This window comes from Musa acuminata, chromosome BXJ1-4 (assembly GCF_036884655.1).
Source record: "Musa acuminata AAA Group cultivar baxijiao chromosome BXJ1-4, Cavendish_Baxijiao_AAA, whole genome shotgun sequence".
NCBI lineage: Eukaryota > Viridiplantae > Streptophyta > Magnoliopsida > Zingiberales > Musaceae > Musa > Musa acuminata.
In genome coordinates this window covers 28,955,182-28,968,798 of record NC_088330.1, presented here as the reverse complement: position 1 = coordinate 28,968,798, position 13,617 = coordinate 28,955,182, and the positions used below count along the sequence as shown (strand labels likewise).

Genomic DNA, 13,617 nt, shown 5'->3' with positions numbered 1-13,617 from the left:
ATTGATTAAGGACTAAAGTTTCAGTACTCATTCACTTACAAAGAGTGAGTGAGGGCTCTTGAATCGTGGAACTGCATAGTTCCACAGGATGCCAAGCATATTGAGAATTTCTCTTGGATATAGACTAGTACATTAGAGCGGTCCCAACTCGAATAAGAGGATTCCAAGGTGTCATTAGTGATAATGTATCTAAATGGTGATGTAAAACTTTTGGTGGCACATTTGTTGAGAGGATTGCAACACAATAGTCGCTATATTGTGACTTAGGAAGACTTAAATGTGAATTATGAACTTAGTTTATGCTAGAGAACACTAAATTCATTGCGTGGTATATGTTGAGGCATTTCATCTAACCATGATAATTCGGGAGTACGGAAGTAGTATTTTGCACTAATGCTGGATATACATAATGTGTTTGAGAAAGAAAAACTTTTCAACTTACTGAATAGTTCAAAGCCTAGGCTAATGTCTATGAGCTAGCAAGTGCAATCATGAAAGCATAATGACTTATGAATTTCTCTATAGCAACTATAGAGAAAAAATACTCATTGGAGAAGTGCTCTCTGAATGCTTTCGAATGAAAGGACTCAAAGATCAAAGGACTTTAATGGAACATTTATGTAAAAGGAACGACCTAAAATCTAAGATATTCCTTTTGTCGGGTGGATGTCATTCGATGATGGAGTGTTAATAGAGGAATAGAGGAAGTGGGCTCTCAATGCACTTATGACTTCTTTTATAGAGGAAAAGGGTAAGGCTAAGGGAAAATCATCCAACTCAAGAAGGTCGTGATTGAGTAATGACTAAGACGTCACCTAGACCTTATATGGGAGCTATACATTTGTTGACTGCATTGCTAGCTAAAGTCCGAGAGAAACTAAGAAGGAGCCAAAAGAGAAGGCTGACTCTCTAAGCTTGAGCGCACCAAAATCGAGTAGCATTGAAAGATTGTTGAGAGGACCTCTCCTGGGGATGGTGCATTTGTTGAATCCACAAGTTGGGGAGCATTAAACTGAACGAGACAAAGGGACATTACAACCTATTGATGTTTGTGGACATTAAATTAAATGAGACAACTTGCACATTGGACACACAAGCATAAACAAGTCCGTAGCAAATAGAGAGGCAAAAGACTCAAACTGAAATTAATGAAGCGTTTGAGCCACATGAAGGCAGTTAATTTGAAAGCAGATAAAGATGAGTTGATATCTTTGGCTTGGTGAAGGGATATCAAGATGAGAGTCAAAAGGACATTACTCCCTTTGCCAATCCTATTTTTGGAGTGGCAAAGGGAGTCAATATCAAGATGAGAGATTGAGTGGGAGTACCAACTTCATGAAACTTCCATTGCATGATCTCTATGTCATTCTCGGACTAGAGTTTCTTAAGAGACTTAAGCAATACCCATGACATTCTTGAATTTTCTTTTGCTGATCGGAGGTGACTCTCCATGCATGGTGCCACTTTTGAAGAACACATATGCTCTCGAGAAAGCAAGTGGAAGAATAATTTAGACAGGAAGACCTTACTCATCTTACACTGATATAGCTAGAGTTGGAAAGCCTTAATGCAGAGTGGGAGTCTATCAAGATGAACCTTCTTGAAGAATATGCCAACATCAACCCTTTCTTTGTGGATGCAATGTGGAATGATAGTTTGAACTCGATGAAGTTGAAGATCCTGTCGGCCATCTATATTGGGCATCACTCAGAATCAAAGAATTTCTAGGACCTCTCATACAAGTTGTTGTGTGATAGATTGTTCTAGAACTAATCTGCACTCCTGAGTTTCTCGATGTTCTCAAGAAGTAAGACCGATAGAGTGGACTTCAGTGCCAAGTAAAGTCTAAAGAATCAAAGTTGGAACTTGGAAGTGGCCTTGCAATAACTATTTAATCACCTTTCGGTGATTGACTATGCCAAAGGTAATATGTCTGTACACTATCTTCTCATCTCAAAAGCAGAGGATAACATAGACCTACTAGGAGGAGATGATGATGTATTCAAATGTGAGGGACAAACTTCACCGAACAAGGCCATAAACTCATCATGCTCAACGACACAACACTAGCAAAGGTCCAACTAGTAACACGCAAGCTCTTGCCAGGTGATAGCTCTAAGGGGCTTGAATGCAAGTATGAAGATGATCAACCTTGTTAACATCCCCAATTGAACTTAGTGGCGAGCTAAAAGAAAGTGGATGGATTAAAGTTGAGGACTTGTAAGTGGAAGCAGGAAAGCATGATACGGTTGATGATGATCAACTTGTACCTTACCAGAAGGCTTAGATGAGGAATCGATGAATTGAGGTCTTAAGTCTACTAACGAGGTATGAGCCATCAACAAGATACGTCAATATTATAATTAGTTGTGTCCAAGGTTTGACTTACCGGTCCAAGCTTGTGTGCCGGTCGATCGCTGTGCCGCTCTATATTGATGTACCGACACATGGTACGCTGGTGCATACTAATGTGTCGACGAGGAAGAAAAAGAGGTTGAAGAGGAAGGTCTACTGGAGGAACAGAGGAGGAAGGAGAAAGAAGGAAAAAGAATAAGAAAGAAAAGGAGGAGAAGTGCAGCGATACCCGGGAAGCAACGACAACAGTGGCAGGTCGAAGGGAATTAGTAGCATCACAATTGCGAAGTGGCAATGCCACTGCAGCATTGCAGCGGCGAAGTGGCGAAGACGTAGTGCCGCTGCAGCATCGCAGCTACGAAGCGATGAAGAGGTAGCATCGCAGTGGTGAATCAGCTAAGAGGTAGCATCACTGCAGCGGTGAAGTGGCGAAGAGGCAATGTTGCTGCAACATTGCAGCGGCGAAGAGACAGTGCCATGGCTTTGTGCATGATAAGAGCCCTAATATGTTTTGTTTAAAGGCTGAAATGGACTAGGGCCCACCACTTTTTGATTTTTTTATTATTTTAATGCAGACCACCCTAGACGGGGTGGTCTGCGTATTGGCCAATGCCCGGACTGGTATGCATCACCAAAACCGTACCGTTTCGGGTGGTATAGCAATTCTTGGTTGTCTACCTCAAGCTCTAAGCAATAGCAACTTAATACTACAAACTACAAAAGCTACTAAAGCCACACCAAAGGAAAACTTTCAAATTTAGAAGGCCCAATTTGGATCTCGAGGCTCATTTTGCTGGTAACATATCAATCATAAACTTTAAGGGAAATGATGTCCAAACTAGTTTTGTTAAACGGTGGTTGGACTCTTGCCTATGGTTTGGTTAAGGCAAAGGCAAGTTTGGAGCACCTCAAATGTCTTCGAGTGAGGTGCCTCTTAGGTGAGTGCCTCAACTTAGGCATCAAGCATTCTAGATGCTCGCCTAAGCTGGCCCAAGGCTAGGCTCAAGTTGGGCCTGCTTAGGTCTAAACCCGTTTTAGTAATTAAATTTGCTAGAGCATGTCCCATCATGCTTGATTTCTCGAACCTGGTTTAGGGTAGTCAAATAAAAAGCCACATATGGAAGTTTGAATGTGTCAACAAGAAGTTTTTCACCTAAAAGAGATGATGGTTTTAAAACAAGGTGCTTTTGATTCATAAAAGTGTGAAAGTATAAGGGGAGGGTTTGGAGTCGGCATGTTCACAAATACTCCTATTGACTTACGCTGACTTTGAGTCATTAGTTACAGAAAGAATAGAGTTCAAATCACAAAATGTTACTCATCTCATGAAGGGGATGCTTCGGCTTATGAACCCTCGATTGATGCCTTAAGTAACAAATGTTGGCTAGCATAGGAATCAGTTGTTGGCAGAAGAGTTGTGCCAGCATCATGTTTGAGCTTATCCTTGAGCAGGATGAAAATAAACTACTGGATGTATTAGTTGGATCATCTACAGGGACAACTGTGCTAAATAATACATTTAGATATCAAATTTTGATTGACTCAAAAAATGGTAAGTTGACATTGAACTTGCTATATTTTCCTCCATTCTCTAACTTGCTCAAACCTCGGTGACATACTTCAAGATGGCCTTGGAGTGGGTCGTAACTTCCATTTTTGCCTCTATTCTCAGAGCACATTTGACGAGTGATAAGCCTGCTCAAACTTCTTAGGCCATTTTTCCTTTTGATGTTATGATCGAGACAATTTCCGTCTCCTTTACAGAGGGATGTAGTCATTTACACTTTAACAGCCTCTCTGAGCTTGGACTATCGCACATCTATCTCTACCTAGATGTGGGCCCATAACACAAGCATTTATTTCTTTTATTTCTGAGGCTAATTCTCCAAGAAGAAAACTTTATCTTAGAGTTGAATGCTTATCTTTTAGCTAAAAATTCCTGGAGGCCTGAAGTTGGGGTTTCCTTTCCTCTTATGCTCATTTTCTTAGCTCGGTGCTTCTTTTGGGTTGACAATCACCATACACAAGCTGAGGGTTTAGAAAGTGCTTTAATTACTGGGCGGTGGTCTTCCTAATGGTTCGGGCTTTGTCTGATACATTTGGCACTTTTAGGTCCTACTTCGAATGAGATCCATGACAATTAAAAGAGAATACACACCGAACAACAACTTGGAAAGATGCAACATGAAAGCTCAAAGAGGACAGAACGACTTACCACCAGGAGTGGTGCGGCTGAAGCCTGTCCTTGTTAATGTATCTTGGTTTGAAATGAAACAAATTGTTGGATAGCAACCTATCTCTATAGTTCTCTTGCTTGAAGTCTGTCAAAAAGTGTTTGACATTAGATAATTCTGGCGTTTTCTTGCTTGGGCAGAAGGTAAAATCCTGGCCATGTCCAACATAAACAAATTACTCATTCCAACACATGGTAGAAGGGAGAGTCACTTAACTCTAGAGACTTGACACAAAACTACCATAGATCTGGAAGAAGGAATAAAACAACTTCATTGCTGGAGCTCTCTTCCGAAGATGTCTATCCTACAAAGTTGATCAGTTAGTGCTAGGAATCAACACCAATTGGTTTGGCATGAACCTCCACTCTCTCAAAAGGTATCGTTGTATGTAAACATGCATAGGGTGGTGCTATGATATATACAATAATGACAAGTGGTGTGGAATGTATTTCTTTTAATGAGTTGTTCACTCCCATTGTTTATATCTACAATAATGACAAGTGGTGTGGAATGAATTGAAGATTTCTCTAGGAGTTCAATCTCTCATCTTGTAACCACTTCCTTGGAGTTCTTCTATGAAGAATTCGATGATGAAGTCCCTAAGCTCTATATGATGTTGTCGCATTCAAATGAATAGAACCCTATGCTTCATTGGCCTATGGAACCATATTTTTTACCTCATCAATATTGATGGGCCTAAGATTCTCGAGTAGGGATGAGCAAAATTAAGAAGATAGGAAGGTGAAGAAGAGGAGGGAGAGTACAGAGGAGGGAAAATATTCAATACCAGACATAATCTTCTTTTTATGGCCTGAGTTGGAAAGAGTCTGAGATGGGAGGCTCTAAATGTTTTAGGAGATCAAGGTGAAAGTTGAAATTGTAAAGGTAGTAGTAGTAGTAGTAGTAGGAACTAAGAAAAGAGGGAAGCTCACAGGTAGTCTGCCTACTGAGGCTGAAAATTTCAAATGAGTGATTGTATCATCAGCCTTAAAAAGATGAAGAGGAACAACGGGTAAACCATAATCATGGTTCGCTTTATATCGATGTACAATCTGCCTACTGAGGCTGAAAATTTCAAATGAGTCATTGTACTATCAGCCTTACAAAGATGAAGAGGAACAACGGGTAAACCATAATCATGGTTCGTTTTACTGCTCTGTATCGATGTACCGACCGACTGTTGGAATGGTACGTACCGAACCGTACCAACATATCGACACACAGTATAGTGGGGCATACTAACAAACCGGTATATATCATCCATGCCGAGTGGTACACTACAGTACAACGAACCTTGCCCATGATTGACCGAGGCAAATAAAAAAATCAATGCCAGATCGGTGCATGATCATCTCAAATTCTAAGCAAATGATGCATAACTAGCAAAATTGTCAGGGCATGTCTCATTACTAGCTTGATAATTGTTAAATACTAGTGACAGTTATTTGTTAGCCGACTTGACATTATCCCTCCGATTGAATTTATCATGAATCTATATGGTCGGTTTGTCACGGACTTAGTTGGAATTGCCTAAGTCGTGAGGCACCCTTGTGGCCAAGACGCGAACTTAGCTTGAGTTGCCTAAGTTGCAAAGCGCCCTTGCGCTAACTTCTCGAACTTAGTTGGGATTGCCTAAGTCATGACGCGCCCTTGCGATATGCGTCCGCAAAGGTCAGCCAATTTGCAACCTCACTTAGGTCCCGAAGGACCTATAAAAAAGAAAGTTGATTAGTTCGAAAATGAGTGGCGGACAAGTCCCGACGTCTCGCGGAAAGGGAAACTTTACAAGCAATTCAACGAGATAAGAGAAAAGAGGGGAAGGAGGAAAACAAGGATTATAGAAGGTAGAACGAATAGTTGCAAGTCCACAAACAACTGCTCACCGGGTGCCGGGCGCGAAGGCAAGTTCCTGTCAAGTTAACGTGCGAACTTGTGAACATTTTTCAACGCCCAATAATATATCGAAGCCCCATCCAACCTTGTGCCACCCGGGGGGTTCCAGGGTGCTGAGATGGCTGACGTTTCATGTGCAGCTGCGGCTTGCAGAAAACAAGCCGTGGCACGCGAGCGGTCGCATTGCAGCGCTGCAACCTGTTCAAACATGCATTTTTACAAGCAAAACACACAAAAACTAAGGCAAAACATGCTGCCATGTCTCGGTACAAGCATGCAAAAGCGACGAACTGTCACGGCCTTAGCTGGAATTGCCTAAGGCGTGAGGCACCCTTGTGGCCAAGACGCGAACTTAGCTTGCGTTGCCTAAGTCGCGAGGCACCCTTGCGGTAAAGACGCAAACTTAGCTTGCGTTGCCTAAGTCGCGCTTCGCCCTTGCGATATTGCTCCGCAAAGATCAGCCCACTTGCAACCTCTCGCAGGTCCCGAAGGACCTGTAAAAGAGAAAGTTGATTAGTTCGAAAGAATGAGCGACGGACAAGTCCCGACGTCTCGCGAAAAGAGGGAGAGGGGGAAAACAAGGGCTTTAGAAGGTTGAACGAACAACTGCAAGCCCACAAACAGCTGCTCATCGAGTCCCGGGCGTGACAACAAGTTCCTGTCAAGGCAACGTGCGAACTTGCGAAGGAGTGTTCAATGCCCGGTACTATATCGAAGCCCCATCTAGCCCTGTGCCACTCGGGGGGTTCCAAGGGGCTGAGATGGCTGACGTTTTGGTGAGCGGAGGCAGATTTCAGAAATCAGCCCGCGACACATGAAAACAGAGCTGTTTTGGGGCTGTTTTGCTCGGTTCGGTGAGCGGTCGCTTTGTAACGCTGCAGCTTGTTCGAACTTACATTTTTACAAGCAAAATGACCCAAAACTAAGACGAAACATGCTGTCAAGCAGCTGTACATGTAGGTGTGAGCGACGAACGGTTCGTTGAACGGAGTTGTTGCGAGTGCGCGATGACCGTTCGTGACATTCTCCCCCACTTAAACTGTCGACGCCCTGGTCGACGCTTGTTGGTAGTTGTTAATGATTGTTTCTTCATATCGTAGGGCGTCTTCAGGCTCCCAACTGACTTCAGTTCGGGGAAGCTTTCTCCACTTTACTAAGTACTTTGTCTGTTCAGCCCTATTGGGTAGCTTTATCTTACGGTCCGCCAGAATGGTTTTAACTCGCTTTTCGTAGAAGGCAGTGGTGGGAGGTAGCTGAGTTCGAACATTTCGGGAAGCATCTTGCGGATCTGAGTGGTAGGCTTTTAGGTTGCTGGCGTGAAGAACGTTGTGAATTTTGAACCACGCCGACAGTTGTAACTTGTAGGAGACGTTGCCTACCCTGTTGATAATTAGGAAGGGCCCTTCATACTTGCGCACCATTCCTTTATGGATTTTGTTCCTAAAGAATTGGAGTGATGCTGGTTGGAGCTTTACCAACACCAAATCGCCGACCTTGAACTCTTGCGGTCGCCTTCCCAAGTCTGCCCACTTCTTCATTCTTCTTGCCGCCTTCTCCAAGTAAGCCCGCGCAATATCTGCATTTCGGTGCCACTCCTTTGCGAAGTGGTAAGCTGACGGACTACTCCCAGTATACCCAATTGCCATGGTGTGAGGAGTTGATGGTTGTTGTCCTGTAATAATCTCGAAGGGGCTCTTGTTGGACGCAGAGCTCTGCTGCAAGTTGTAGGAGAATTGGGCAATGTCCAACAACTTCACCCAATCTCGTTGGTTGGCACTCATGTAGTGCCGAAGATATTGCTCCAAGAGCGAGTATATTCTTTCAGTCTGGCCATCCGTCTGGGGGTGGCGGCTTGTGGAGAAGTATAACTTTGACTCCAACAATTTGAATAGCTCGGTCCAGAATTGTCCCAAGAACCGAGCGTCTCGATCACTGATGATATTGTGCGGGACTCCCCAATACTTCACCACATCCTTCATCATCAGCTTGGCCGCCTCTTCTGCTGAACAGTGTAGGGGAGCAGCAATGAAAGTTGCATACTTTGAAAACCGATCGACCACCACGAGTATCGATCCAAGTCTCCCTACAAGTGGCAAGCTTGATATGAAATCCAAGGACATGCTCTCCCACGGCCTTTCTGGTACGGGCAACGGCTCCAAAAGTCCCACCGACTTCCTTCACCTTGTCTTGTTGGCAAGTAAGGCATGTTCGAACATATTCCTCCACATCAGTCCCCATCTTCAGCCAGTAGAAGGCCCTCTCCACGAGAGCCAACGTTCTGTGAATGCTTGGGTGTCCAGCCCAAAGGGAATCGTGACACTCTCTTAAGAGTTCACGCCTCAAATTGTCCACTCGAGGAACATAAACCCGATCCCCTTTTGTGTACACGAGTCTCTCCTGGACCCAAAATCGTCGTGCCTTGCCTTCTTTGATGAGCTGCATCAGGAGAACTGCCTGGGGATCACCATACAGTCCATCCCTGATCCTGGAAAGGAAGTTGGAGTGCAATTGACTTGCTTAGCCTCTGCCCTCCAATTGTGCGACATTCACGCGCTCCACTTTCCGACTCAATGCATCAGCCACGACATTTGCCTTCCTAGGCTTATACTCCATTACTATATCAAATTCAGCCAAGAAGTCTTGCCATCGTGCTTGTTTTGGGGAAAGTTTCTTTTGTGTTTGGAAATAGCTCAAAGCGATGTTGTCTGTCCTCAGCACAAATCGCGATCCGAGAAGGTAGTGTCGCCAAACTCGTAGACAGTGGATCACCGCTGTCATCTCCTTCTCATGAACTGGATACTGCCGCTCGGTCTCGTTGAGCTTGCGGCTCTCGTAGGCCACCGGATGACCCTCCTGCATGAGTACTCCCCCAATAGCGAAGTCCGAAGCATCTGTATGGACTTCAAAAGGCTCCCCATAGTCTGGCAATTTGAGTACTGGTTCTTCCATAACAGCAGCCTTCAGATCTTGGAATGCTATTTCACATTTGTCAGACCACTTCCAAGGCTGCTCCTTCAGTAACTCTGTCAGTGGAGTTGCACGCTTCGAGTACCCCGCTATGAAGCGTCGATAGTAGTTGACGAAACCAAGGAAGGATCTCAACTCTGGCACCTTCTTTGGAGTTCGCCATTCCGCAACCGCTTGCACTTTTGATTTGTCCATGCGAATGGAACCATCCCCGATTCGATGCCCCAAGAATAAGATCTCCGTTTGGGCGAAGTAGCATTTCTCCATTTTTACGAACAAAGTGTTCTCCCTGAGAACCTTGAAAATTGTCCGAAGGTGCTGAACATGCTCCTCGAGCGTTTGGCTGTATACGACGATATCGTTTAAGTAGACGACCACGAACTTGTCCAAATACTCCTTGAATAGTTGGTTCATGAGAGTGCAGAACGTGGCCGGAGCGTTGGTTAAGCCGAAAGGCATCACCAAAAACTCAAACGCTCCATACCTGGTCACACAGGTAGTCTTCGCTTCGTCGCCTTCAGCAATGCGCACCTGCCAATACCCCGACCGAAGGTCGAGTTTCGAGAAATACATAGCTTTGCCCAACTGGTCGAACAAGTCCGCGATGAGCGGGATGGGATACTTGTTCTTCACTGTTACTTTGTTAAGGGCTCGGTAATCGATGTGTAGTCGGAGGCTCCCATCTTGTTTCTTCTGGAAGAGAACTGGAGCTCCGAAAGGTGCTTTAGAGCTGCGGATGAGACCACTGCTTAGCAGTTCATCTAACTGCTTTCTAAGTTCTACCAACTCTGGCGGGGACATGCGGCAGGGTGGTCTCGCTGGAGGTTTCACTCCTGGCTCCAGCTCGATGTTGTGATCCACGCCTCTGCGTGGTGGGAGAGTCTTCGGCAACTCGGGTGGCATAACGTCATTGAACTCTTTCAGGACATTCGCCACCACAATAGGTTCTTGAATGGCCTTCTCGTCGAGTGGCTCTAGCTTCACAGCAGCCACAAATGTTAATTCACCTTTTCGCACCCCTTTCTTCAGTTGTAATGCTTATATGTGTTGGGGCTCCTTGGTTCCTCTCCGAGAGACAGGAACCACGCAAGGGTCGTCACCTCCCATCATACACAGGGAGTTCAAGAACGGCATTGGCACCAACTTCTCCGCGTGCATAAACTCCATTCCAAGAATCACTTGGAAGTCATCCAGTGGCACTGCCATCATGTTGGTGTTCCCGCTCCATGTCTCGATTTTGATGGGAACTCCCTTCGCCAACCCGGAGATTCGCCTGGCCTCCGAGTTCACCGCCTTCATTCGGCTTGGGCTCTTCTCCAAGATCAACCTAAGTCGCTGGGCTTCTCGATCGGCTATGAAGTTGTGGGTAGCGCCCGTGTCCACCATTGCACAGGTCGTTTGGCCATTTAGCTTGATGTCCACATACATCAGCTCACTACTTCCTGCTTTTTGTAGCTTTGTCTTCATGTTCTCCCCCACTTGACCCCGCATGGCGTTCAACAAGCGCATTGCTCCCATCCGGGGTCCTTGCGATTCCTCGTCATCGCTGCTGGATTCAGAACTACTCGGACAAAGAGCAACAGCTTTGCCCTTGTCCGATCGGGGGGGGGGGTGGATGGAAGCCGTCAAAGCATTGAGTGCTTATTTTTGTGGGCACTCTCTCACCATGTGCGGTCCTCCGCACAAGAAGCATCCTCCAAGTTTTGAGGCCTTGCCTTTCGTGTTTGGCCCTTTGTGGGAACTCTTCTTCTTTTGTTCGCCCCCGAGCTCCTTCCCTCGAGAATGTTTTGGAGGGCGATTGCCTGAAGATTGTTTCCTTCTTCCTGTGTCTTCGGAGGAAACAAAGTCGGTGAGCCTTTTTGCAGCAGCAATTGCCCCGACCACATCGGTAACATTCCTTCGATTTAGTTCCTGTTGAGCGCATGGCTTCAAACCATCGAGGAAGCTGAACAACTTGTCCTTCTCGGACATGTCCTGTATGTCCAGCATTAGTGCAGAAAATTGTTTCACATAGTCTCGGATGGTGGTACTCTGGCGGAGTTGTCTCAACTTCCTTCTTGCGATGAACTCTGTGTTCTCCGGTAGGAACTGAGTTCTCAACTCCTGCTTCAAGTCCTCCCAAGTGTCAACCCGACGCCGACCTTGTTGGATCTCCGCCCAACGGGTTCGCCACCAAAGTTGCGCATCTCCGTTCATATACATTGTTACTATAGAAACTTTGGTATCTTCAGAATCGGGCCTCGTAGCTCGAAAGTATTGTTCCATGTCGAACAGAAAGTTCTCGAGCTCTTTGGCATCTTTGGCCCCTCCATATCCATGAGGCTCGGGTGCCCTCAAATTTTGTGGTGGTGCAACGCGGGTGTTGCTTCCTCCCGCATTTAGTGCTTTAGTGAGCATAGTCACCCTTGAAGTGAGTTCCGCCATAACTTCCTACAAGTGTTGCACGGAGTCTTTGGTGTCATCTGACAGTCGGTCGACTAGGGCCTCGACCTTGTCGATCCTGGACTCCGCTTCCTCTTGCGAGCTCTCTACCTCGACAAGCCTTTGTTGGCCATGGTAGAGTTCCTCCATGCTCACTTCAAGAACATCCAGGCGGGTTTCCGCCGTTGTGAGTCTCTCCTTGTGACTCTTTTTCCCAGTTAGCGCTCCAGATTGCGCTTCCTTCGCTCGCGGAGAGTAACCAACTTCTCGCTCATCATGTTCGCTACCGCTCTCCTCTTGAGTGGCTCCAACAGCATGAGAGCGAGTGTGCACATGCAGCCCACCTGCGGCTGCTTGGGGCAAGGGTCTGGCTTGCCCCGTCTTGCTTGATTCGCCACGATGCTTTGCCATGGCGAAGTTGCGAAGTTTCTTCGCTGCTCGCTCGAAGTGCTTGCCCGCTTTGATACCACAATGTCACGGCCTTAGCTGGAATTGTCTAAGGCGTGAGGCACCCTTGCGGCCAAGACGCGAACTTAGCTTGCGTTGCCTAACTCGTGAGGCACTCTTGCGGCAAAGATGCGAACTTAGCTTGCGTTGCCTAAGTCGCGCTTCGCCCTTGCGATATTGTTCCGCAAAGATCAGCCCACTTGCAACCTCTCGTAGGTCCCGAAGGACCTGTAAAAGAGAAAGTTGATTAGTTCGAAAAAACGAGCAACGGATAAGTCCCGACGTCTCGCGAAAAGAAGGGAAGCTTTACAAGCAATTCAGCGAGCACCTTGCGTGCACAAGAGAAAAGAGGGAGAGGGGGAAAACAAGAGCTTTAGAAGGTTGAACGAACAGCTGCAAGCCCACAAACAGCTGCTCACCGAGTCCTGGGCGCGACAACAAGTTCTCGTCAAGGCAACGTGCGAACTTGCGAAGGAGTGTTCAACGCCCGGTACTATACCGAAGCCCCATCCAGCCCTGTGCCACCCAGGAGGTTCCAAGGGGCTGAGATGGCTGACGTTTTGGTGAGCGGAGGCAGATTCCAGAAATCAGCCTGTGGCACACGAAAACGGAGTTGTTTTGATATGTTTTGGGGCTGTTTTGCTCGGTTCGGTGAGCGGTCGCTTTGTAACGCTGCAGCTTGTTCGAACTTACATTTTTACAAGAAAATGACCCGAAACTAAGACAAAACATGCTGTCAAGCAGCTGTACATGTAGGTGTGAGCGACGAACGGTTCGTTGAACGGAGTTGTTGCGAGTGCGCGACGACCATTCGTGACAGAACGGTTCGTTATTGCGTGTGCGCAACGACCGTTCGTGATAGGTTGGTCTAGAGGAATACATAATATTAATGAAAGGGTTCAGGCTGAAAAAGCTACTTGCAAATTTGCAATACTTTGAACAATATAAAATTTTGTTCATTTCATTTACAAAGGTTTACTTAGAGAGAAAAGTGGGATTGGTTGACCTCATTCGAAAAAAGCAGAGTGGGAAAACATGCCTTGAAACATGAGGTCCCTGAGTTAGAAGAGTGAAACTTGACCAGCCTAATCAACTCTCTAAAAATATCCTCCAGTTCCTTCAGGTCCACCATAACCAAAGGTTTCTTGAACCAATCCTCTATAGCATCAATGAAATAAAAGGGAGGTGGAGCTCCTTGGGCTGAGCTCTAACTAATTTTAGGGTATTCTTGAGATGCCAATTCTACCATAGTACCTGTACCCGTAGTACCCGTTGCCGGTAGGTACCTGAAGCAAATCTT

General features: G+C 45.9%; 1 protein-coding gene across 2 annotated transcripts in view; it reads left to right on the top strand.

The window, feature by feature from the left end:
* LOC103981926 (fatty acid amide hydrolase) overlaps nt 1-13,617 on the top strand; it is a 71,715-nt gene that overhangs the window by 24,369 nt on the left and 33,729 nt on the right. The window lies entirely within an intron of this gene.